This window comes from Musa acuminata, chromosome BXJ1-7 (assembly GCF_036884655.1).
Source record: "Musa acuminata AAA Group cultivar baxijiao chromosome BXJ1-7, Cavendish_Baxijiao_AAA, whole genome shotgun sequence".
Lineage (NCBI taxonomy): Eukaryota > Viridiplantae > Streptophyta > Magnoliopsida > Zingiberales > Musaceae > Musa > Musa acuminata.
Window position 1 is genome coordinate 21766915 of NC_088333.1, and position 16892 is coordinate 21783806.

Consider the following 16892-nt stretch of genomic DNA (forward strand, 5'->3'; position numbering starts at 1 on the left):
ATTAGACCAATATATAGAGTAAGAGTACAACACCGAACGGATGAGTTCAAGTCGTCCTGCTTTTGAAAGAAGCCTATTTTTTCAGGAGAAAACTCTATTCTTTATTTTTTGCAGGATAGGCTGACAGTGGGTTTTGTGAATGCCAGTGGATATAAGTGGGAGACCTAGATAAGGAACTAATAGGCTTCCCTCACTAACCCTAGAGTGTGTGCAATAAAGTCCTTATCCTCAACACAAGGACCTATATAGACTTTACTTTTCGTATGATTTAACTGAAGGCTAGAAACTATACCAAAGTAATTCAGAATAGTAGCCAAGTTCCTCACTAAAGTTGAATCATTCTGAAGAAAGATAAGTAAATCATCTGCAAAAGTTATGTGTGATATATGAATAGAACTAGCATTGGGTACTTTAATGCTACCATCAAAGATTGCTTGTTCCAATATATAGCTGAGTCCTTCCATTACAATAGTAAAAAGATATAGAGAGAGTGGATCACCTTGTCGGATGCCATTCGTGCTCGTAAAAAAATCAATAGGTGAGCCATTAAAGAGTATAAAAAACTTTGGAGTTTCCAAGTAACAATGAATCCAATTAACCCATTGTTGTGGGAGTTCATATCGAGGAGCATCTTATAGATAAATTTCCTATTAACTAAATTAAAGATTTTTCGTAAATTAGCTTTAAAACATATTTTTGTTTCTCTTGCTTTTGAGTGTAAATCCTTGACCAAGTCATTAGCAAAAAGATTATTATGATATATACTTCTTTCTTTAATGAAAACAATCTGATTATGACTAATGATCTTGTGTATTTATCTTTTGCATTGTATCTGTGAACACTTTGGAACAATACAGAGAAGATTAATATGACCCTACATAAAGAAACAAAATTTTCATTCTTAATTTAGATGCAAAAGAGAGTAGAATTCTCTAACCTCAGAGTTGACATCAACATACTTCGGAAGAGTAGCAAAAAGACATTGCAGAATGAAGCTTTGGTGTTGATAAACGGAGAAACTCACTCTACCATGGCGTTCAGTTGGCTGAACTGTTCTTTTCTTTCCTTCACGTGAAACCTTCGGCTCCAATTTAAAATGGAAGAGCGATGGAATCTTGGAAACGACACTGCCTACAAGCACTTCAAATAATACAGGAAATATACGTAGGTATACATATAGAAGACAGTATGCATATGTACATATATGTATATATATACATATATGGGGCCTCGGAAGTCCTTGTGTTGCACTCTCTTCTCGCGTCTCTGCCGACGAGAACAGAGGAGGGGGAAAGTGGGTTGTTGGCGATCAGTGAAGGGAGAAGAGCCATTGCTGTCGACACTGCTCTCCTTCTGCGAGCTGAGGGAGGAAGCAGGGCGACCGCATGCAGCCCGCTGCTCTCCTCCTTCCGCTTCTCATAGCGAGGAACAAAGGGAGAAGAGAACATATCTCTCATCGCCCTTCCCCTTCTTCCTCTTCTCGCCTCTCTGCCGGCGGGAACAGAGGAGGGGTAAATTGGGCTGTTGGCGATCGGTGAAGGGAGAAGAGAACTCCGTTCAGGATCGAAAACCTTCCGCGGCCTGGGAGATCCTCTGCTCTCCACAGAGGAGCAGAGAGCGGAGATCTGCTCACCCAAACACCCTATAGGGCACGCCTTCTCTGGACCGAGATCGGCGCTCGGTGAAGCGAGGAGATCTCACCACCACTGCTGGGCGACGGCGGCGGAAACTCTTCCAGACTGCTAGCAACGGGAAGGCTGTGATCGTCGACCTGCTGTGATCGCACCCTTCCCTCTGCAGCCCCTCTGCTCTCCTTCTTCCTCTTCTCAAAGAATCGAGGAGAAGAGGCACCGGCAAAGGAGGAGATATCGCACCATCTGCTCTCCTCCTTCTTCCCCCTCCCCAAGAATAGGGGAGAAGCAGCAGGCGACCAGTTGGGAGAGGATTCATCGGCGAAGGTAGCGACGGATCGACGACCAATCCTCTCTGTGGCCAGTGGATCTGCGCTCTTCTTCTTGCGGTTGACACTCTTCTTCTTTGCGAAACAGCAGAGGAGAGATCGGAAGAAGGCTGCTGCGATCGCACCCTTCTTGTAGTCAGCGGTGCTCTGCTGGGGCCGGCGGTTCTGCACCCCCTGCTCTCCTCCTGTTCTACTCGGTGGAACAGAGGGTTTCTTTGGGGGCGTCACCTGCGTGCAGCCCTCTACTCTCCTTCTTCCCCTTCTCATAAGGAGGAACAAAGGTGAGGTGGGCTGGGTGATAGCGGTGGTGGCTGCAACGGGAAGGCTGGGATCATCGACCTGTGATCTCCCTATGCAGCCCCTCTTCCCAAGGAACAGGGATCCGTGCAGCCCCTAGCTTGCCATCTCATCAGCGAAACAGAGAAGAAGCGATAGTTCTGGCAGCTCCTCGTCTTCTCGGTTGAAAACAGGAGGATTTCTTTGGGGGCGGCAAGTGTGCCCTTCCAGCGACAGATCGGTTACTCCTATATAACAGCGATGATCCCTGGGATTGGTGACGGTGGCGGGAGGGTAGATTCGACGGTGAGGCTACCTGCCCTTACCTGTCAAGTTGCTCCTCTGCTATCTTCTTTCTGGTGAGATGCTCCTTCGACGAAGCAGCATCGAAGCATGTCGTGCTCTAGATCGCGGCCTCTTGCTCCCATTTCTAGTGACCCTCGGCCTTGGACTAGCCTCTTCAAGGCTCCGGTTGGAAGTCCATATCTCAGCTTGGATTTCTTTGCTCGAGAAGTTTAGGTTGATAAGAAGATTACTGTGTATGAGATTACTGATTCCGCAGAGCTGATTGAGATATGGCCTATGACGATTATTGGCTATGTGGTAGGTCTCAAAACATCCTATTTCTCACTATCATCATTTATCAAAACTAGATGGGGAACATCCCATTAGTCCCACATCGGAAGTGGGCAATGTGTATGATTAGCTTATATAGGCCTGATGAGTGTACGTATAGCCTTGACGAGGACATCAAGCTAATTGAGTTGGGGATATTGTAACAATAAAGATGAATCCCAAATATAATATGGTTCATCCATTTCTGAATGACCACCAAACATAATCTAGAGCATCGTAGGGTATTGTGAACAATAATTTGAGACAGTAGCAGATGAAGCATTTCGGAGCATATCAATGGCGTATGACATTTGGTATTAGAGTTTACTTTCAAATGAACAATATCCTACCTAAATCCACATTTGGTGCTAAAAATTATGGTTGAAATAATGTATAGGGGTCAGTTTACCGAAAAATTTCAGATCCATGATTTTTATATCTAACAAGGGAAATATCATGTTCTAGGCTAAAATATTTCGAATAATTCAAAATAATTATGAGATCAAAGACTAATAATTCTGTAGGATGAGATTAGAACACTTGTGTTTGAGAATTATGATCCTAAACGAGAAGATTTGAGTAAGAAACCTCAAAGCCCCAAATTTTTTCTTCTTCTTTTTCCCCCTTTTTTTTCCTCATAGCATTCAAATCAAAATTTTCTTCCAATAACTTCCTTTGCTTCACGACCAGACTAGCCATAAAACATGTAGATTTTCTATTAAGAGGATTAGCTACCATATTGGTTTTGCCCGGGTGATAACGGATGGCACAATCATAATCCTTTAGAAGTTCTATCCATCTTCGCTGCCTCATGTTTAAGTCTTTCTAAGTGAAAATATATTTCAAACTCTTGTGATCAATAAAAATTTCAAATTGCTGACCATACAAAAAATGTTTCCAAATCTTTAGAGCAAAATCAATTGCTGCCAATTCCCAAAGAGATGTTCGTCGTCGTGCAAAGATTGGTACGCAAAAATCCGCGAAACATGAAACTGCATATAGATTGTGTTACCTAGGGAGATTGTATATCCCTGTTTCCTTGCAGATCCTTAGGAGAGGGTGAAGGAGGTCAAGCGTCCTCCTCTCTAGCGGTGATCCACACAGTAGGGTTGCGACGACGCTCCTCAAAACTCCAGGCCTACTCTGAGGTGGAGAGGGAGAGGAGAATAGGAAAGGCAAGCAAAGACTCTAGCCTATGAGGCTGTGAATCCCTCCTATTTATAGAGATCTCATGTCAAACCCTAATGGGTCCTTCCCTAGTGGGTATTGGATCTGCATCCAATAAGATAAGGGCTCCGTTGGATATCTCATATCCGAACCTCTACTCATCGCAATGCCTACCATATGTGTGTGACCCTCTAGGCCCAATATCAAGCTGGCCGTGAGTCATACCTGTCAGAACTCCTTCTAACTCAGTGAATTATTATCTCTGTAATAATTCACTCGACTCATCGACTATGGACGTACTAGGCCACTACGCCGTAGTCCCAAGACGATACAGGGGAATCCAATCCATTGGACCTGTCTGTCCTCAGTTACCATGTACCTATAGTCCCTAATCCATCTAATATCCCAAAGACCGTATATCAAGCATGGTGCTGTCAGACCCATACGGTTTCTACTCCAGTCTCGCTCTAATCGGATTCTCCCGGAGAACTCTTTCTCTCTCAACCCGAATGACCCTGGCCAGGGATTTGTCTGAGCAAGAACACATGGGATATTCCTCTCATGACGCCGAGAGTGGATGATCCTCTATCGACACTCAATAGCCCTCGTAAGGTCGACTACCACTCCCAATGACCAGTTGTACTAGATCTGGGATAGCCAAACCTATAAGTCTGGTATCAAAGAGTGGAGCACTCATACAGGACATCCTTGGTGTCTCAAGTCTAAGGACCAGATACACCACTAGGACTACGTAATCGCTGTTTGACAATAAGGCATCATCAACCATCCAGCATTTCGTAAGCGGATCAATCAGTGAACTCATTCTCCAATGAGCACCTGTACTGTATCCCTAGTGTCCCTACACGAGCAGTTATTGTTAGGATCGAGAGCACTAAGAGGGGGGGGGTGAATTAGTGCAGCGGAAATCTTATATTAATTTAAAAACCAAAAGCTGCGTTCGTTCAAAAACTATTATGATGCAAAAGCAAATTCTCAGTTTGTATCTAGGTGCAGTTTGCGTCTAAGCACAGATTGCGTTTAAGCGCAGTTTTGCGTCTAAGCGCAGTTTTGCGTCTAAGCGCAGTTTTGCGTCTAAACTCAGATTTACGTCTAAATGCAGATTTACGTCTAAACGCAGATTTACGTCTAAACGCAGTTTTACGTCTAAACGCAGTTTTACGTCTAAACGCAGATTTACGTCTAAACGTAGTTTTACGTCTAAACGCAGATTTACGTCTAAACGCAGATTTACGTCTAAACTTTGAAACTCGTTTGTATACTCGCAGAAGGCAGTATGCAGTTGAAATCAAGACGTAAACGTGAACTGAAATCTGACGATTGAGCAAGGAAAGCCGATTTACGTCTGAATGCAGTTTTGCGTCTAAATGTTGAAACTCATTCGTAAAATCATAGAGGACAGATTGCAGTTATTAATAGGATTAAAATGTAAGTGTAAACTGCTAAGAAGCTCGTTCGTAAAAGCACGGAAAACAGTTCTGCAGAATCAAACGTAAACGTAAACTGTAATGTATGAAAATACGAATTTACGTCTGAATGCAGATTTGGAAGAACAGCACTTAGAATTCGTTCGTGAAAGCGCAGAGAGCAGTAGTGATGAGGGAGGTTTGCAGTAATGATAAAGTGCTCGAAAATAAACGCAAACCAGAGATTTAGAGTGGTTCGGTCAGCCTTGACCTACTCCACTTTTGGCTTCCTCCACCGATGAGGTTGCCGACGTCAGCTAGGTGCCTTCCTTCAATGGGCGAAGGCCAAACTTCCCTCTTACAATTTCTCTCCTTTTGACAGGCTTAGGAGACAACCTTTACAGACCTTTCTCTCCTTACTTTACAATTGAAAACTTGAAGAACAGAAGGAGGAGACTTAAAGGCTTTACAACACTTTTGAGCTCTTAGAATCACAGAAAAGATCAAGATTTCGGTATTGGTCTGTATCTTTTCAGTGCTGAATGGGTGGGGTATTTATAGGCCCCCAACCCAATTCAAAATTCGAGCTCAAAACGATCAAATCGATCAAATCCCAGAATTCTGGGATCAGGCGGTTGCACCTCTCAACTGGAGAGGTGGCACCGCCTGGCAGAGCTCGAAGACTGAGCTCAGCCGATTGCTCTTCTCTGCCAGAGCTCGAAGACTGAGCTCGATGGTTGCATCACCTGGCAGAGCTCGAAGACTGAGCTTGGTGGTTGCATCACCTGGCAGAGCTCGAAATCTGAGCTCGGTGGTTGCATCACCTGGGAGAGCTCGAAACTGAGCTCAGGCTGATGCACCTCTCTGCCAGAGCTCGAAGACTGAGCTTGGTGAATCCATCACCTGGCAGAGCTCGAGACTTAGCTCAGGCTGATGCACCTCTCTGCCAGAGCTCGAAGACTGAGCTCGGTGGTTGCATCGCCTGGCAGAGCTCGGAACTTGAGCTCTGGCGGTGCAACCTCTTGGCTGGGGCGGTTGCACCTCCCAACCCCACAGCCCAGGCGGTTGCACCTCCTGGCTGGGGCGGTTGCACCTCCCAACCCCACAGCCCAGGCGGTTGCACCTCCTGGCTGGGGCGGTTGCACCTCCTGGTGCAATCAGGGTCCGAATGGTTCACTCCATTCGGCCCACTTTGAATCTTTTCAGGGGCCCAATTGCCCCAAGATTAAGCTAATGGGATCACCTCCCATTTTCATGCTTAATCATCATGCTAACTACGATTAACTCTAAGACAACTTCTGCAGCTTTGCTCCGATGCGTCAATCGCTTCTTCCGGCGAGTTTCCGGCCAACTTCCGTCGATCAACCGATAACCCTCGGTGATCCTTCTGCGGACATCCGGCATACTCCTGGACTTTGCGACGATCCACTTGGCGAGTTCCGACGAGCTTCGCTTGGCAAGCTTCTGGACTTCTCGAATCTGTTCTCTCTGAACCTCCGACGACCGTCCGAACTTCCGTCGAACTCTCGAACTCCCAACGTGATCCTGATCTTGACTCCGGCGCAACACCTGCTGCTTGTCTTACTCTTTATCATAGTTAATCCTGCACACTTATCTCAACACATAGATTAGATAACAAATGACAATTGACTTCATCATCAAAACCCGAGATTCAACAATCTCCCCCTTTTTGATGATGACAATCAATTGATAAAGGAGTTGTCCTTAACTCCCCCTATCTAAATGCCATAGTTGAGATAAGTCAACCTTGAATTCAAGACCGAAGAATTCAAGTGACGTATTGATAAGTTAGATCAGTTAAACTTATCAATGCTCCCATCATGATGCCCATCATGATGTATCTCTTCAAGAATTATGTCAAGGCATGACATACATCATCAAGTTTGTATGATAGTGTTTGTAACCATTCATCATGTAATCATATAAAGCTACGAAGGACTTTTTACATGATGCTCACATTTGAGATTTTCTAGCAAGGATGCAAGGATGGCATAACAAGGATGCTCACATTTGACATATACATACATCATATATGTCATAGCACATGTTCACATATCTCTTGGTGATGCAAGGATGGCATAACATTGTTTATAGCATCACTCAAGTATTTGCAACTATGACATATGATTATGGCAGTTCAGTTATGACATAGTGTTTATCAATTCATATGTTTCTCCCCCTTTGTCATCAACAAAAAGCATGATAGCATTATCAAGCATATGAAGGAAGTCATGACACATATATCTCTTTATTGTTTTTGCTTGACGGAGGAAAGTCATTTTCCAAAGAGTTTTCATAAGAGTGTACGGGAACATCCCATTTTTAGCATATAACCCGAAAAATGAACTTCTTACATGCATTTGGTTAAAAGTATTTGTCACATATTTTGCAACATGTTATTTGATCAGGCGTTGTCAAGACATGTAATAGTAATAACATCCGAAAGATAATTTTAACTAGTTTAAGTATTCGGACACATCAACATTCCTAATTCTCTTCTTATGTAATCAAATTGTTCTTCACATAGGGGTTTTGTGAAGATATCAGCCAGTTGATGTTTGGTATCAATAAACTCTATGGTTACATCATGATTAGTGACATGATCTCGTATAAAGTGATGTCTAATATCAATGTGTTTTGTTCTTGAGTGTTGTATAGGATTTTTAGTTAAGCATATTGCACTCGTGTTATCACATTTAATGGGAATATCTTTAAGATTCACTTTGTAATCTTCTAAAGTGTTTTTCATCCATACAACTTGTGCACAGCATGCACTTGCTGCAATGTATTCAGCTTCGGTTGTTGATAGGGCAACCGAGTTTTGTTTCTTAGATGACCAGGATACGAGGGCATGTCCTAAAAATTGACATGATCCTGATGTGCTTTTTCTGTCTAGTTTACAGCCAGCGAAGTCCGCATCAGCATAAGTTGTTAATTCAAAATTTTCTGATTTTGGGTACCATAATCCTAGATTGGTAGTTCCATTAAGATATCTGAGTATTCTTTTGACTGCTTTGAGATGAGATATCTTAGGGTCTGATTGAAATCTAGCACAAAGTCCTACACTGAACATGATGTCTGGTCTGGTGGCAGTGAGGTAAAGTAAACTTCCTATCATACCCCTATAGGTTTTTTGATCGAAGCTTTCTCCATTCTCATCAATTTCTAACTTAGTGGAGGTGCTCATAGGAGTGTCAATGGCTTTTGAATTATTCATTTTGAACTTCTTTAGCAGACTCACAGCATATTTGGTTTGACTAATAAAGATGCCATTGCTTAGTTGTTTGATTTGTAGGCCTAAGAAGAATGTTAACTCTCCCATTAGACTCATTTCGAATTCATGACTCATAGTTTTCGAAAAGGATTCACAAAGAGATTCATTTGTAGAACCAAAGATAATATCATCAACATAAATCTGAACAATGAGAAAATCATTTTCAAAATTCTTGATAAATAATGTAGTATCAACCTTGCCTTTTATGAAATTATTTTCAATGAGAAAAGAGCTAAGTCTCTCATACCAAGCCCTTGGGGCTTGTTTTAAACCATAGAGAGCTTTAGTTAATCTAAACACATGATTAGGGTAGCCATTGTTTTCAAATCCAGGAGGTTGTTCAACATAAACTTCTTCGGAAATGAAACCATTTAAAAAAGCGCTTTTAACATCCATTTGAAATAACTTAAAATTTTTGCAACTAGCGTAGGCAAGGAGCATCCTTATGGCTTCCAATCGAGCCACAGGTGCGAAGGTTTCTTCGTAATCGATACCTTCTTCTTGGTTGAAACCTTTGGCCACTAATCTAGCCTTGTTTCTAACCACGATACCATTTTCATCTTGCTTGTTTCTAAAGACCCATTTAGTACCAATTACTAAATGGTCATTTGGCCTAGGAACAAGCGTCCACACCTCATTTCTCTCAAATTGATTTAATTCATCTTGCATTGCGATGATCCATGAATCATCTTTCATGGCTTCATCAATACATTTGGGTTCAATTTGGGAGAGAAAAGCGGCGTTGGCACAAAAGTTTTTTAAAGAAGATCGTGTTTGAACCCCCTTTGATGTGTCTCCTAGGATTAGCTCCTTAGGATGAGCATCAATATACTTCCAATCCTTGGGTAAGGATGTTTTGGAAGTGGATGCAACCAAGTTGCCAGTTGGGGACGGGGTTTCGTTTAAATTCAAGGAATCAAAATTAACATCATCATCAAGATCATTTTTCTTAATTTCTGAAATCTCATTGAAAACAACATGGATGGATTCTTCAATAATTAAGGTTCTTTTATTGAAGATGCGAAAAGCTTTAGAAACCGAAGAATAACCAAGAAAGATTCCTTCATCAGATTTAGCATCGAATTTTCCTAAGTTATCCTTTTCATTCAAGATAAAACACTTACACCCAAAGACTTTAAAATATGAGACATTGGGTTTTTTGTTATTCCATAACTCATAGGGAGTTTTGGTGAGTAAGGGTCTTACTAGGACTCTATTTAAAATATAACATGCAGTGTTTACAGCTTCGGCCCAAAAATATTTGGGTAGGCTATGTTCATTCAACATGGTTCTTGCCATTTCTTGCAAATTTCGATTTTTTCTTTCTACTACCCCATTTTGTTGAGGATTTCTTGGAGTAGAGAAGTTATGGTTGTATCCATTGAGTTCACAAAATTCTTGGAAGTCATGGTTTTGAAATTCTCCACCGTGATCACTTCTAATTGACGAAATCATAGATTCCTTCTCATTTTGAACAAGTTTACAAAACTTGGTAAAATGTCTAAAGCATTCATTTTTTTGTTTTAAGAAGTAGGTCCATGTATATCTGCTGTAGTCATCAATAATGACAAAGGCGTATTTGCTACCTCCTAGACTCGATGTAGAGATTGGTCCGAACAAGTCCATATGGATCAATTGTAAGGGTCTAGAGGTGCTTATTTGATTCTTAGCTTTGAAGCTACCCCTAATTTGCTTACCTAATTGGCAAGCATCACATACATTATCTTTGATGAACTTGATATGAGGAATTCCTCTTACAAGTTCTCTAGATGATACTTGATTGATTAGTTTTATGCTAGCATGACCTAATCTTCTATGCCATAGCCAAGCATCCTCATTCATAACGGCAAAGCACATTTCATCACATAAGTCATTGATGTCAATAGTGTATACGTTGTTTTGTTTTAATGCAATCATAGATATATTTTTGTGTGGTTTTCCAATGATGCAGGCATTAGATTCAAATCTTATAATATATCCTTTATCACATAATTGACTAATGCTCAAGAGGTTATGTTTTAGACCATCAACTAGTAAAACATCTTCAATAGAGAGGTTGGATTTGTTACCTATGGTTCCTTTGCCAATGATTTTACCCTTGTTGTTGTCTCCGAAGGTGACATATCCTTCGTCTATGCTAGAGAGCTTAGAGAATTGAGATGGATCTCCGGTCATATGCCTTGAGCATCCACTATCAAGGTACCATTTCTTGCTCCTAGCTTGCGATTGTTTAGTTTTCTACAAGAAAGAATGATGTTTAGGTACCCATTTGCTTTTGGGTGCCTCATAAATAGATCTACATTTTCTATCATGTTGCATAGAGTTTATCATGGTTCCTTTAGGAACCCAAATTAATTTGTTTGGACTTATTTTCTTGAATGGACAACAATGTGTCTTGTGTCCAGATTTGCAACAAAAGTTGCACTTGGTTTGGTGTTGAACATGTAAGATGGGGCCTTTTACAAAGGTAGTTGGATTTCGGTGAGGACTCCTCACAAATCCAATCCCACTTCTTTTGGGAGCATGACCCTTGTTTGTAAGGATCATGTTTAATGACTTGCTACCAACCTCGAATTTCTTCAAGGTGTCCTTAAGTAGCAAGTTTTCTTTTTGTATAGTTTCCAGATCATGACATTTGATACATGAATTTAAACTATCATGATGTTCGACTTTTAACTTATCAAACTCACAAGTAAGATTATCATGTACCTTTTTTAGCAACTTGTATTTTCTATTTATAACTTTGCATTCATCAAATAAATCATGGAAGGCATTTAATAATTCATCGAAAGATAAATCAGCATCTAATAAATCCGTTACCTCCTCTTCGATAGCCATAAAGGCGTAATGAGCAACTTGCTCGGTGTTGGATTCTTCTTCCTCAGATGCGCTCGAATCATCCCATGTTGCTTGGAGCGCCTTCTTCTTTGTTGTTCTTTTCTTGACTTGGGGACAATCACTTTTGTAATGTCCCGGCTTTTTACATTCGTAGCAGATCACTTGGTCCTTCTTAGGTTCAAGTTTATTTTTCACATTGTTTTTAAACTTGTTTCTTTTGAAGAACTTCTTAAACTTTCTTGTCAAAAATGCTAAGTCATCATCACAGTCCTCATCACTTGAGTTTTCTCTCAAGTGGCATTCAGAAGTTTTAAGTGCCATATCCTTCCTGTTCTTTGGAAGGATGTCTTCTTGCTCTTCATGAGCTTTGCAGGTCATTTCATAGGTCATTAATGACCCGATTAGTTCTTCAAGAGGGAAATTTCGCAGATCTTTTGCCTCTTGAATTGCGGTGACTTTAGGATCCCAACTCTTAGGAAGGGATCTTAGTATCTTATTAACAAGCTCAAAATCCGAAAAACTCTTTCCGAGTCCTTTTAGACCGTTGACGACATCCGTGAAACGGGTAAACATGTCGCCAATGGTTTCACTCGGTTTCATTCGGAAAAGTTCAAAAGTATGCAGCAACAGATTGATTTTTGACTCTTTCACTCTACTTGTGCCCTCGTGGGTCACTTCAAGTGTGTGCCAAATATCAAAAGCAGTTTCGCAAGTTGAAACACGATTAAACTCGTTTTTATCAAGTGCGCAAAATAAGGCATTCATAGCCTTTGCATTAAGAGCGAAAGCCTTTTTCTCCAAATCGTTCCAATCGATCATTGGAAGAGAAGATTTTGAAAATCCATTTTCAACAAGGTTCCATAGTTCAAAATCCATAGAAATAAGAAAGATCCTCATTCGGGTCTTCCAGTACGTGTAGTCCGTTCCACTGAACATGGGTGGACGTGTAATTGAATGCCCCTCTTGGTTTCCGGCGTATGCCATCTCTCTTGGGTTTTAATCCTTTAGAGAGTTAACCTTGCTCTGATACCAATTGTTAGGATCGAGAGCACTAAGAGGGGGGGGGGTGAATTAGTGCAGCGGAAATCTTATATTAATTTAAAAACCAAAAGCTGCGTTCGTTCAAAAACTATTATGATGCAAAAGCAAATTCTCAGTTTGTATCTAGGTGCAGTTTGCGTCTAAGCGCAGATTCCGTTTAAGCGCAGTTTTGCGTCTAAGCGCAGTTTTGCGTCTAAGCGTAGTTTTGCGTCTAAACTCAGATTTACGTCTAAATGCAGATTTACGTCTAAACGCAGATTTACGTCTAAACGCAGATTTACGTCTAAACGCAGATTTACGTCTAAACGCAGATTTACGTCTAAACTTTGAAACTCGTTTGTATACTCGCAGAAGGCAGTATGCAGTTGAAATCAAGACGTAAACGTGAACTGAAATCTGACGATTGAGCAAGGAAAGCCGATTTACGTCTGAATGCAGTTTTGCGTATAAATGTTGAAACTCATTCGTAAAATCATAGAGGACAGATTGCAGTTATTAATAGGATTAAAATGTAAGCGTAAACTGCTAAGAAGCTCGTTCGTAAAAGCACGGAAAACAGTTCTGCAGAATCAAACGTAAACGTAAACTGTAATGTATGAAAATACGAATTTACGTCTGAATGCAGATTTGGAAGAACAGCACTTAGAATTCGTTCGTGAAAGCGCAGAGAGCAGTAGTGATGAGGGAGGTTTGCAGTAATGATAAAGTGCTCGAAAATAAACGCAAACCAGAGATTTAGAGTGGTTCGGTCAGCCTTGACCTACTCCACTTTTGGCTTCCTCCACCGATGAGGTTGCCGACGTCAGCTAGGTGCCTTCCTTCAATGGGCGAAGGCCAAACTTCCCTCTTACAATTTCTCTCCTTTTGACAGGCTTAGGAGACAACCTTTACAGACCTTTCTCTCCTCACTTTACAATTGAAAACTTGAAGAACAGAAGGAGGAGACTTAAAGGCTTTACAACACTTTTGAGCTCTTAGAATCACAGAAAAGATCAAGATTTCGGTATTGGTCTGTATCTTTTCAGTGCTGAATGGGTGGGGTATTTATAGGCCCCCAACCCAATTCAAAATTCGAGCTCAAAACGATCAAATCGATCAAATCCCAGAATTCTGGGATCAGGCGGTTGCACCTCTCAACTGGAGAGGTGGCACCGCCTGGCAGAGCTTGAAGACTGAGCTCAGCCGATTGCTCTTCTCTGCCAGAGCTCGAAGACTGAGCTCGATGGTTGCATCACCTGGCAGAGCTCGAAGACTGAGCTTGGTGGTTGCATCACCTGGCAGAGCTCGAAATCTGAGCTCGGTGGTTGCATCACCTGGGAGAGCTCGAAACTGAGCTCAGGCTGATGCACCTCTCTGCCAGAGCTCGAAGACTGAGCTTGGTGAATCCATCACCTGGCAGAGCTCGAGACTTAGCTCAGGCTGATGCACCTCTCTGCCAGAGCTCGAAGACTGAGCTCGGTGGTTGCATCGCCTGGCAGAGCTCGGAACTTGAGCTCTGGCGGTGCAACCTCTTGGCTGGGGCGGTTGCACCTCCCAACCCCACAGCCCAGGCGGTTGCACCTCCTGGCTGGGGCGGTTGCACCTCCCAACCCCACAGCCCAGGCGGTTGCACCTCCTGGCTGGGGCGGTTGCACCTCCCAACCCCACAGCCCAGGCAGTTGCACCTCCTGGCTGGGGCGGTTGCACCTCCTGGTGCAATCAGGGTCCGAATGGTTCACTCCATTCGGCCCACTTTGAATCTTTTCAGGGGCCCAATTGCCCCAAGATTAAGCTAATGGGATCACCTCCCATTTTCATGCTTAATCATCATGCTAACTACGATTAACTCTAAGACAACTTCTGCAGCTTTGCTCCGATGCGTCAATCGCTTCTTCCGGCGAGTTTCCGGCCAACTTCCGTCGATCAACCGATAACCCTCGGTGATCCTTCTGCGGACATCCGGCATACTCCTGGACTTTGCGACGATCCACTTGGCGAGTTCCGACGAGCTTCGCTTGGCAAGCTTCTGGACTTCTCGAATCTGTTCTCTCTGAACCTCCGACGACCGTCCGAACTTCCGTCGAACTCTCGAACTCCCAACGTGATCCTGATCTTGACTCCGGCGCAACACCTGCTGCTTGTCTTACTCTTTATCGTAGTTAATCCTGCACACTTATCTCAACACATAGATTAGATAACAAATGACAATTGACTTCATCATCAAAACCCGAGATTCAACAATGAGACTAGCTGCATCCATCATATGGACGGGTATACAGCACACCAGTCTATCCGGTTATCACGATGTCCCTCTCGAGTAACCTATGACCGGGATTATTTAGGATATGTGTTTAAAGTTGAATCGATCTCATTATCGTGATCTCATCACAATCCGATTCCCATTGCACAAATCCAAGGACATCACAATATATATATACATTTATGCAATAGTTATAAAGTGATATACGCCAAAATATAATAAGCAAAAAAATTCTGTATCAAGTCACACGTGCCATCACTCACGTGATTGACTTGCTGGGCACCTATGACTAGCACTTTTTAACTCTTGAAAACTTTGCTCACAATCATCATCCCCTACAAATTTCACATTCTTCTTAGTGGGTTTGGTGTGAGATTGAGTGATTTGAAAAAATCCCTCCACAAATCTCCTGTAATAATTTGTCATGCCCAAGAAGCTTCTAACTTATGTTACATTTGTTGGTACTTCTCATTTAACTATAGCTTCTACTTTTTTTGGATCAACAGATATGCCCTTCCTTGAAATCACATGGCCCAAGAAAGCAACTTCATTCAACCATAATTCACATTTGTTGAACTTTGCATACAACTTCTTTTCTCTGGACAATACATTTCTTAAGTGTTCCTCATGCTCTAGATTACTCCTTGAATACACCAATATGTCATCAATGAATATAATTACACAGCCATCCAAGAGTGGTTGAACTATCCTATTCATTAGTTCCATAAAAGCTATACCAATATGTCATCAATGAATATAATTACACAGCCATCTAAGAGCGGTTGAGCTATCCTATTCATTAGTTTCATAAAAGCTGCAGGGGCATTAGTCAAACCAAAAGGCATCACCAAGAATTCATAGTGACCATATCGAGTTCTAAAAGCTGTTTTTGGAATATCCTCCTCCTTGATCTTCAACTGATAGTAACATGATCTCAGGTCAATCTTAGAGAATACTTGTGCACCCTACATTTAACCAAACAAATCATCAATTCTGGGTATGGGATACTTATTTTTGATGGTCACCTGATTCAACTGTCTATAATCAATACAAAGCCTCAATGTTCCATCCATCTTTTTAACTAACACCGGAGCACCCTATGATAAAAAAAAGTGCATGTGGGACTAATGGGATGTTAGTCCTCGTCAAGGCCCGACATAACCAAGATCGAACCCTAGCACAGTGCATGTGAGGTTTAACTCAGTGGTGGCTCCACACCGTGATGATGAGCTAACTAGCCAATAACTCCATTTTGATCCTTCAACCGTGGACCAAAATGCTTAAGCGGGAGTTAACGTAGTACACTCATCAGGCCCATATAAGCTAATCATACACATTGCCCACTTCCGATGTGGGACTAATGGGATGTTACAATATCCCAAACTCAATTAGCTTGACGTCCTCGTCAAGGCCCGACATAACCCAGATCGAACCCTAGCATAGTGCATATGAAGTTTAACTCAGTAGTGGCTACACGCCGTGATGAGTTTTCGACTTCATCCACGGGTAGCCCTTTCCTACTTGAGCCCTCTTTCTGCCCAAATGCTAGGTCGACTCTGATACCAAATGTCACAGCCCGAGTCTGATAAGCTAACTGGCCAATAACTCCATTTTGGTCCTTCAACCATGGACCAAAATGCTTAAGGGGGAGTTAACGTAGTACACTCATCAGGCCCTTATAAGCTAATCATACACATTGCCCACTTCCGATATGGGACTAATGGGATGTTACAATATCCCCAACTCAATTAGCTTGACGTCCTCGTCAAGGCCGGACATAACCCAGATCGAACCCTAGCACAATGCATGTGAGGTTTAACTCAGTGATGAGTTCTCGACTCCATCCACGGGTAGCCCTTTCCTACTCGAGCCCTCTCACCCTACCCAAATGCTAGGTCGACTCTGATACCAAATGTCACGACCCGAGTCTGATAAGCTAACTGGCCAATAACTCCATTTTGGTCCTTCAACCACGGACCAAAATGCTTAAGCGGGAGTTAACGTAGTACACTCATCAGGCCCATATAAGCTAATCAT

General features: G+C 42.2%; 1 long non-coding RNA gene across 1 annotated transcript; it reads left to right on the forward strand.

Annotated features, from left to right (window-relative positions):
- The first annotated feature begins 1256 nt into the window (after positions 1–1256).
- On the forward strand, positions 1257–3053 carry LOC135678975 (uncharacterized). The gene is made up of 2 exons (XR_010515130.1): positions 1257–1958; positions 2049–3053. It is a non-coding gene; the product is annotated as an uncharacterized LOC135678975 (long non-coding RNA).
- Positions 3054–16892: the final 13839 nt, after the last annotated feature.